This window comes from Setaria italica, chromosome II, assembly GCF_000263155.2.
Source record: "Setaria italica strain Yugu1 chromosome II, Setaria_italica_v2.0, whole genome shotgun sequence".
Lineage (NCBI taxonomy): Eukaryota > Viridiplantae > Streptophyta > Magnoliopsida > Poales > Poaceae > Setaria > Setaria italica.
Window position 1 is genome coordinate 37,318,056 of NC_028451.1, and position 9,317 is coordinate 37,327,372.

Below are 9,317 nucleotides of genomic sequence, written 5' to 3' on the forward strand. Positions count from 1 at the left end.
TCGGTGGACATGGGGTGGAGGGCCGGATGGAGCGGCGGCGGCTAGATCCCCAGAGGGAGGGCGGCGGAGGAAGGGGAGGGGAACGAGGGAGCTGGGTGGAGGGCCGGAAGGAGCGGCGGCGTCTAGATCCCCCGAGGGACGGGACCGGAGTCGGACGGAGTGCAGTGGATCTCGATCCCTCGAGGGAGGGGAGGGGAACGAGGGAGCGGAACTCTTTTCGCTTTAATCCCTCGTTTTCCTATTTTTTCCACTCGAGCCCCCTATACTCAGAATTGGACTGCGGGTTGATATCACGAAATGTCAGGGTTTTTTTTGAAAAATAGCTCGACGGACGAAAAATCCAGGCAGAAGCGTTACTTGCGAAAAATCCAGGCAGAAGCGTTACTTGCTTTAATAATAGGTAAAGAATAAAGAGGTAGAGATTTACATGTTTATTTTGTAAGCTTTACGCTGGGCTGACAGAGGACATGATGTCCTATGCTAGAAAAATAAATTAAGAATTTTCATGATTATATAAATTAGCATAATCTAATACTAAATGAATCCTGGAGATACAAAAATTCATGAAAATTATTAATGTATGTCTCTAAATTGTAACAGAGGACATAACATCCTTTGTCACCTCCACTAAATGTTTGCTTAAAACTCAATTTTTACACCGTGGAAAAAACAAATCTTCTTAAGGAATAAAATACACTAAACCAATTGAAATAGTTTGAGAGAGAAAACAAACTAATTTTATTTAGAGCTTTAAGCAGGTAAGGTTGAGTGGCCATGATAGCAAAGTAAAATTTCCATACAAAAATACTACTACTAGTCTCCTACTAATAAGGCTTTACGGCGTGGGACACTGATGCTCTATGATTTGCACACCCGACCAGTAGCCTCGCAAGGAGCATTTCACCACAGACGGCGCCAAGCAAGTATCGTCGAGTCTGACCGTCGTGGTTGCACTCCACGAATCATTACATCCTTAGTCACAAACTAGATATCATTTTTCTATACATATAGATATACGTTAATCTGAATAAATTATAAAAATTGTGTATATAGAAAAGTTAGATCGACAATTTGGAACGGACGGAGCATATGAAAAATTAATGGTCCGGGATTCAAATCTTAGTGTAATAACTTGTTTTGCAGCAACCATATTCCATATGCCTACTACATGTCCTGTAGTGTACTAGCTATTGCTGGTTTACCTGTGGCTGTTGTCCACAGCACCTCTTGACCTGCTCAATGTCCAGAGCACTGACTCTATATACATATAAGGGCTCATTTGGTGCGGCTTATGCCGGTTTCAGCTTTGGCACTGTGCGCTATTGTAGCGCATCGTAGCGCTTGGCGGAGCTGAAGCCGGGTAAGCCACTTTTTTCGGCTCCACCGGCTTCCCCTCTTCCCAGTTCATTTTTTACCTCGTTTTGAGTTCCGACTTCACGCTATAGTAGAAAATCAACATAGTGCCCGGCTACTATAGCAAGAAATCAAAGTCGAAACTAGCTAAGCCGTGCCAAAGGGGCTCTAAGTATAGCATGACAGAGATGAACACAAATTCTTAGTCGATAATCTCAGTAGACAATTATAGATTTTCCAAGACCTTCATGAATCGTTCTTTTTTTCCCTGGGAATGGAAGGCAGCCGGAAAATTTCGTGAGAAGAGTGACTACGTTTAACCATATATATAGGCTCGAAACATTCGCTATTTTGCATGTGACTACATGTTACTATAACGTTAACACCACCAATCCACCATATGCGGTTTGTGCATGCCTACATCAAAGTAGGGGATGACCTGCGGCGAAATACCGATGGGAAGCCAGGTTGTGGTTCTCTTGCCACCGCTGGGGAATAGAGGGTGTCACGAAAACCAGCCGGCATCATTGTTGAAGAAGAGGATTGAATACTCTGATCAAGCTGTAGGCGCCATTTTTTAAGCGCCTTCTCTTAAGATGCTGTTGACTCTGCTCCTGAAGCTAATGTCGATTCAAGCAGGGGCGAAGCAAGTGGCTGACGGTGGGAACTTTGCAAGGTCTCGTCGGGCCAGAAAGCCCAACTCTTGCTACAATGGGCTGGAATAGGTTAATTAGCTGTTAGGCCCAGTGGAATAAACACCATTTCCACCGTTAAGATATTCAGATTAGGAAAAAGTGTATTTTTCATCCCTCAAATATGGTAAAAGTGTGACATTCATCTCTCATATTTCGTTTGGTGCGAATCAGCCCCTTAACTAACTAAATCGGTGAATTTATCATTCTCAACTTAGTTTAACATTGGGTTAATGTCATATGGCATCAGTTTAGACTATGTAATCATCTGGTTAGCCATGTCTAATGACTAATGTTGAGTCAATCTCTATAATAGTTTGGCGTGGATCATTTCCGTTAATTTTTCCAATAAACTTTTTATGGGATAGTCAATTTAGAGGATTTATTGATTTTTTTTAACTTTATATCATATTACAATGTTAATTAGGGATTAGTCAGATAATTACATCGCATAAACGGTTATTAGATGGCACTAAACTATTATTAAACTAAGGTGAGGATGATAAATGCACCGATTTAGTTAGTTAAGGGGTTGATTTGCACTAAATTGAACATGAGGAATAAATGTCACACTTTTGCAATACTTGAGGGATGAAAAATACACTTTTTCCTTCAAATTAAAGTATTGTTGGCACCTTTTTGGCCAACACACGAGTGCGCTAGTTCACGCGTAGGTCACAGGATCACCTCGTCGGGGCTTCTGCACCTGGCCGGTCAGGGGTCCGGTTAGGCCGGTCCTCGCAGGGGCACCGCGAAAGCCTACGTTCACCACCTCGGGAGGGATCCCGTCGGAGATGGTGAGCCTAGGGTTGCTCTAAGATCGGTCAGGCCACTCAGAACGTCCTCAAACACCACCGGGACGTAGGAGGAAAGTAAGGGGTTGGAAAAGCTAGGGTTTGGAGATAAAAAGATAGATAAAAGTGTTTGTCGATTGGGTGATGCCCCTCAATCGGCTAGGACCCTTTATATTTATAGGGTAGGAGGTCTTTTCATGTAAGGAAGTCCTGTTTCAACTCCAATTCGGCCAAGACTCTAAGATTCGTCTCGGACTCCCGGTTTGACGCGTGAGGGCCGTAGCGCGCGCGGATGCGTTCCCACTCGGGACTTCGACTACGTACACACCTGCGCCAAGGATTGCACCGGGCCCGCCTAGGACTCCTCCGACCGAGCCGACCGCACCAGCGACCACCCTGACCGTGCCAGTGACCACGCCGACTGTACCAGCAACCGCTTCGACTGCACCAGCGACCGCGCCGACCGTGCCAGTGACCGCCCAACTGCGCCGGCGTCCGCGCCGATCGCGTGTGCGACCGCCCGACTGCGCCAGCGACCGCTCCGACTCCTCGGACCGCTCATAGAGATGGTCCAGCTTGGTCAGCATTACTGCCACTTTTGGGCTCAAACAAGTACAATGTATACTCTTGCTACGGTGGGAATAACCGAATAATTGACTTACTAAAAGAAGTGGAATAATTGCCGATTACATCTATTTCCATCAGTATTCCAGCTACCTGATTACCAGAATCTCCCATGAATCGATGATCACCGGGCCGCTTCCACCAGAGACCAGACAAATTTACTGTCTGGTAGAGAGGCATGTGTGTATTGAAATCGCAGTTCGTTCATAAACACATTAAGAAATGTACGACAACGAATGAATCAATTCAGCGGAAGCAAGCTAAACCATCCGGCCCCACTTATGTACATTGTAGCAGAACGCACGGTCGATCAATGGCGCGCACCTCTCGCAAAGCACTTGGCATCAGTGCCCCGCGCCACGGGGGCTAGACCCGGCCGGCAGCCTCGCAAAGAGCATGGCCACCGCCGCCTCCCTCGCCTTCATCGCTGGCGGCGCCAAGCAGGCGCCGTCGCCGCAGGGCGCCGCGCCGACGACACAGCTCATGCTTGCAGCGGCGGCGACGACGACGGTGGCGAGAACCAGAGCCACCACGAAACGAAGCGGCCAGCTCCTCGGCGAGACCATCGGCGGCGGTCGGCTACACGGGCCGGCCGCCGATGACCCTCTTGATCTACGACTTGCCCGCTACTTATAGAGGCACGCGTACGTGCGTCTGGTTGAGCAGTTCCTGCTGTACCAGCATCACACGCGTGCACTGCAAGGACAGAGATCGAGATGGTTTCTGCTGTGTGGTGCTCATCTCCGGCTACCAATAATAGGTGCACTGCAGTACCAGGCGATGGATTTATTTCGACGTGGTTGAGGTTGCTTTGGAGCTAATTAAGCTCCTTTTTTGTTCTCTCCATGTCAGCTTAAGACGCGGTTAATTTCCGGATCAGCGGACGAGAAGGTCCGAACAGGGAGGGGAGCGCGAAGACTATGACAGTAGCATTCCACCGAACGTACCCATCATCGCATGCATAATGCATTGCGCTAATTGCTACTCCCTCCGTGCATATTTACACGGCATAGTATAACTTGCCACGGTTTTTCAAATAACAATTTGACCATTAAGGGATAAGGGTACACACGGATCTCTACCGATCCGGATACTGGTCGGCCTGACAAGTGGACCCCGCCCGTCCATAGCGTGCGGGGCAAGGTATGAAGACGTGTGGGGTACAAGCTCGGAGGCCAGGCAAACGGATTCTGCCCAAATATTATGGGATACACGTTGTAATCCGACTCGGATTGCTTTCCATGTAACAACCGACTAGGATTAGATCCTATCTGATTTGTAACCCTATATCGTCAGCCGATATAAGGCGGTCAGGGATACCCCCGAGGGTAACTCAATACAACGCGATTCACCCCACCGCACGTTAACTCTCCGCATACCATACCAGCAATACAATCAACCAGAACACAGAACATAGGGTATTACTCTCCGGAGGCTCGAACCTGTCTAAACCTTGTGCCTCTGTGTTACCATTCGAGTTCTTGTTTTACGATCTCCCCCACCTACAAATCTACCACCTGGGTAACCCCCTGGTTAACTGCCGGTACTAAATCCAACAGTTGGCGCGCTAGGTAGGGGTGATCATGAGATCCTCCTCAGCGAGCTCGTTGGCATCCCACCCCGGCGTCATCTTCCCCAAGAGCATGAAGGACTTCCTCGCCAATCCGATCCAGCTCCGTTTTGCGAGCATGCCGGTGGACTCCGACTCCACTGCCTCCATCGCCGACTCGGTGTTCGCTGCCAGCTCGACATCCGTCGGACCTGCATCGACGAAGCAAGGTCTTCACCTGAGGATCATCACACCTCTTGCCTAGCAGGTCGGCGATCTCTCTCTCTCTCTCTCTCTCTCTCTCTCAGAAGGGATACCATGCATCTTCGCGGCAACCCGTCCACCCACACCCTCCGATCTAATCACGGGGCTAGATCGTATCAGCAATACCATTGCTGAGTGCATCAACCTCTCCGAGGTGGCAATACGCCCCAGAAGGTCGCGCGCAGTGCTCTCCCCGCACCCCTTTTGGCATCAAGAATTTAGTTGCCATGTTTTTCGAAAACTCGTGCAGGATTTCCAAATTCAATCTAATGACCCACCCGAACCCACCCAGTTTTCGGACTATAGCGAACATACAGCACCTGCGGCGCTTCTACCCTTAGAACCTAAAAGCTATGTAGTCTCTTTACATTTTTACATTGAATAAATAAAATCTCAGAAGTTCTTTGCGTACCTACTATATTTTCATTTTCTTATCCGAGCTCTTAATCACGCTTGACGGCTGTCCGACCTGTTCAACATACTACACCCTCACCTTTATGCTCGGGAGCTTCCCCTGCTACGCGCCGACCTCTAGGTCCTAACTTTTCTCCTACCCCTCTTAAGGTTATGCGACTAACTCGTGTGGATGGTGTCCTAGCATGCGAAGCCTAGAAAACCTTGCATTTGCCCCCTCTACAAGCTCGAGATCCGCTCTCAGCAGAGTGATGCCCAGGCAAGTCTAGGCACTTAGCAGCTACAGGCTTAGGCCACACGGTGTCCTGTCAAACATACCAAGGGAGGGAAGGAGTTTTGCCTTTACATAAGTTAATTAACAAGTTTTCTTGCCCTGCAGCACACATTGATACATTTTACAGTTTTTTCAATATAGGTCCAGTTCCTTAACTACATCCTCCACGGCTTGATGATATTGCTTGGCCAGCTCCGGGAGGTTACCAGCATCAAAGTCCTCAGCAACGCTCGTTCCGACGCGCTCCACGGCCAGCCGGGGGAAGTGCGTCTTCAGAAGCTCCATGACATTCTTGGCGCACTCCACGGCAGTCTCCTTCAACAATGCCTTCAGCGGACTTGGCGCATTCTTCAACTCGGCCATGAACCAAGCTAAGTCATATATTCAATATTTTACAGCTTCCGTATATCACCACACGCCTCAATTCTCCTATGTTTGAGAGACTTTCGCCGACCACCCCATCACACCTCGACTGCTTACACAGCTTGGTCCGTCCACTACACAGGCAGTCGGGGCTGCGACCTACGAGTGCCCAGCGCACGTTCTCACTTTTCCGCACAGTTTTGACTGCTTTGCAGCATGTCCGTCTCTCTTAATGGTTGCTAATGTACTCGGGTAGCACACGCCTTAATCCGTGAAGCTTGGCCCTCGTGTGTCGCTTCCTGCTAAGCACGCTCAGGCCCGCTCTCCGCATCACCCCAGCAGGGTCAGGTGATTAAACGTAATGAGCTAACTACTCAGAGAAAATATATGGCCTACAAGAGTAGGACACGCAAGAACTTACTTTTACACCGAATCGAACCCTGAGTTATTCAATTATTAAATATTCTACATTATGCTACATAATCTTTATATTGTTCTTTCACAGCTTCGAAACTACTTAGCGTGCCTCCCGTTGCCCGGCCGACCTCTCTGGCTCAGGGCGGGAGGCGACTCGGCGTGCTTCCATGGCTCGGCCGGCTCCCAGGCTCGAGGGTTGGGCGCTACAGATGATTCGTCATGCTTCCCGTTGCCTGGACGACCTCTCTGGCTCGGGCGGCAGGCGACTCGGTGTGTTTCTATGGCTCGGCCGACTCCTAAGCTTGGGGGCTAGGCGCGACAGATGGCTCAGCGTGCCTCCCGTTGCCCAGATGACCTCTCTAGCATAGGGCAGGAGACGAATCGGCGTGCTTCCATGGCTTGGCCGGCTCCCAAGCTCGGGGGCTAGGCGCTACAGATGACTCGGCGTCCTCCCGTTTTCTGGCTGACCTCTCTGGCTCGAGGCGGTAGGCGACTCAGCGTGCTTCCATGGCTCGGCAGGCTCCCAAGCTCGGGGGCTGGGCACCACAGACGACTAAGCGTACCTCCCGTTGCCCGGCCCACCTCTCTGGCTCAGGGCAGGAGGCGACTCGGCGTACTTTCGCGACTCAGCCGGCTCCCAGGCTTGGGGGTTGTGCGGCTTATTTTGGTCAGCGTGCCTCCTTAGCTCCGCCAGTCCTCGCACTCAGGGGCTGGGCATCTATTTTAGGTCGGCCTTCCTCCACGGCTCCTCCAGTCCTCGCGCTCAGGGGTTGGGTGCCTACTTTAGGTCGGTGTGCCTCCGCGGCTCCTCTAGTCCTCGCGCTTGGAGGCTGTGCGCCTATTTTAGGTTGGCCTGCCTCCACGGCTCCTCCAATCCTTGCGCTCGGGGGTTGGGCCTACTTCAGGTTGGCGTGCCTCCGCGGCTCCGCCAGTCCTCGCACTCGGGGGCTGAGCACCTATTTCAGGTCGGTGTGCCTTTGCGGCTCCACCAATCCTCACGCCTGGAGGCTGGGCGCTATATTTGGATCCCTTTTACGATGGAAACAATACATCAGATTCTTGACCATTAGACTGATTACTTTAATCGCTTCAATACTCGGGGGCTACTCCATATTGGGTGTGTCTTGCGACGCCCTCCATGTTCGATCTACAGGATGCCAGACATCCCAGGGCTCTGCAGTCGCATAGCCATGCGCATTTGGTAATACTCATGTGGAAGCTTCAATTTTTCTTCCTTTTTTGAGCACTGCGCAGCCTCTCCATCGCTATGACGACACCGCAACTTCAGCTAAGTGCATTACAAGCTTCGTTGTGCATCCGTCAGGGTCCTGTTCAACTCCATATTGCTTGGGGGCTTGAGGGATAAGAGTACCCACGAGTCCCTACCAATTAGGATACTGGTCAGCCTGACGAGTGGGTCCCATCCGCCCGTGGTGTCCGGGGCAAGGTATGAAGACGCGTGGACTACAAGCTTAGAGGCCGGGCAAATGGATTCTGCCCAGATATTGCGGGATACACATTATAGTCCGACTCAGATTGCTTTCCATGTAACAATCGACTAGGATTAGATCCTACCCAACTTGTAACCCTAGGTCGTCAGCCTATATAAGGCAGCTAGGGACACCCCCCGAGGGTAAACTCAACGCAACGCAATTCACCCTACCACACGTTAACTCTCCGCATACCATACCAACAATACAATCCACTAGAATACACGACGTAGAGTATTACTCTTCGGAGGCTCAAACCTGTCTAAATTTTGCGCCCCTGTGTTGCCACTCGAGTTCTTAGGCTTACGATCCCCCGCCTACAAATCTAGCACCTAGGTAACCTCTGGTAGACTGTCGGTCACTAAATCCGACAACCATTCATTTATCTTATATTATATTATTTTATGGTTATAAACTTATAATCATTGTAGAGTATATTTGATTATGAATCCAATCCTATAAAGTTTACATCATAAAAATAAAAAAATTGTAGTTAAATTATTGGTCAAAGATTATAAAGTTTGAATCTTGATATGCGCGTACGCCTTGTAAATAATAACGGAGGGAGCAGTACGTGCACGCGGTAGGAAGGCATGGCTTTCTGATATGTACCTGCATCATCTATTTCAAATTTTTCGTGGTCCAGAGTTGTTCCAAGATGGTCTTTTTACACTAAGTACTCATAGACCATAATCCATCTTTTATATAATCTGGCCCCTAGTTCATCTTAAACGTCATTTTTTTAACAAGGGAGATAATACTATACTAATTAATTGGTGGCACCATTCATTAGTGAGATGGGATGGGGTGTGCTAGCATAACAGCAGTAGGCACAAGGCACATTCCGTCACTGGTTGGTGGGTGTTGAATTCCGCATTCAGCTGTTGCTGACCGTAAGCTAGCTCATGCACATTTTTTTTCGGCGAGGCAATACTGGTTGCTGGCTGTCATTTTAAAGTTGCTCAAGTGGGCACATGGATTTGACGCCCGTAAGAAAAACGGCAGAAAAGTTGCAGCCAACGTAACGCGCTCGATCAATAACCACATGGAGGTCTTATGTAATAAACCAGCACATGCCTGAAG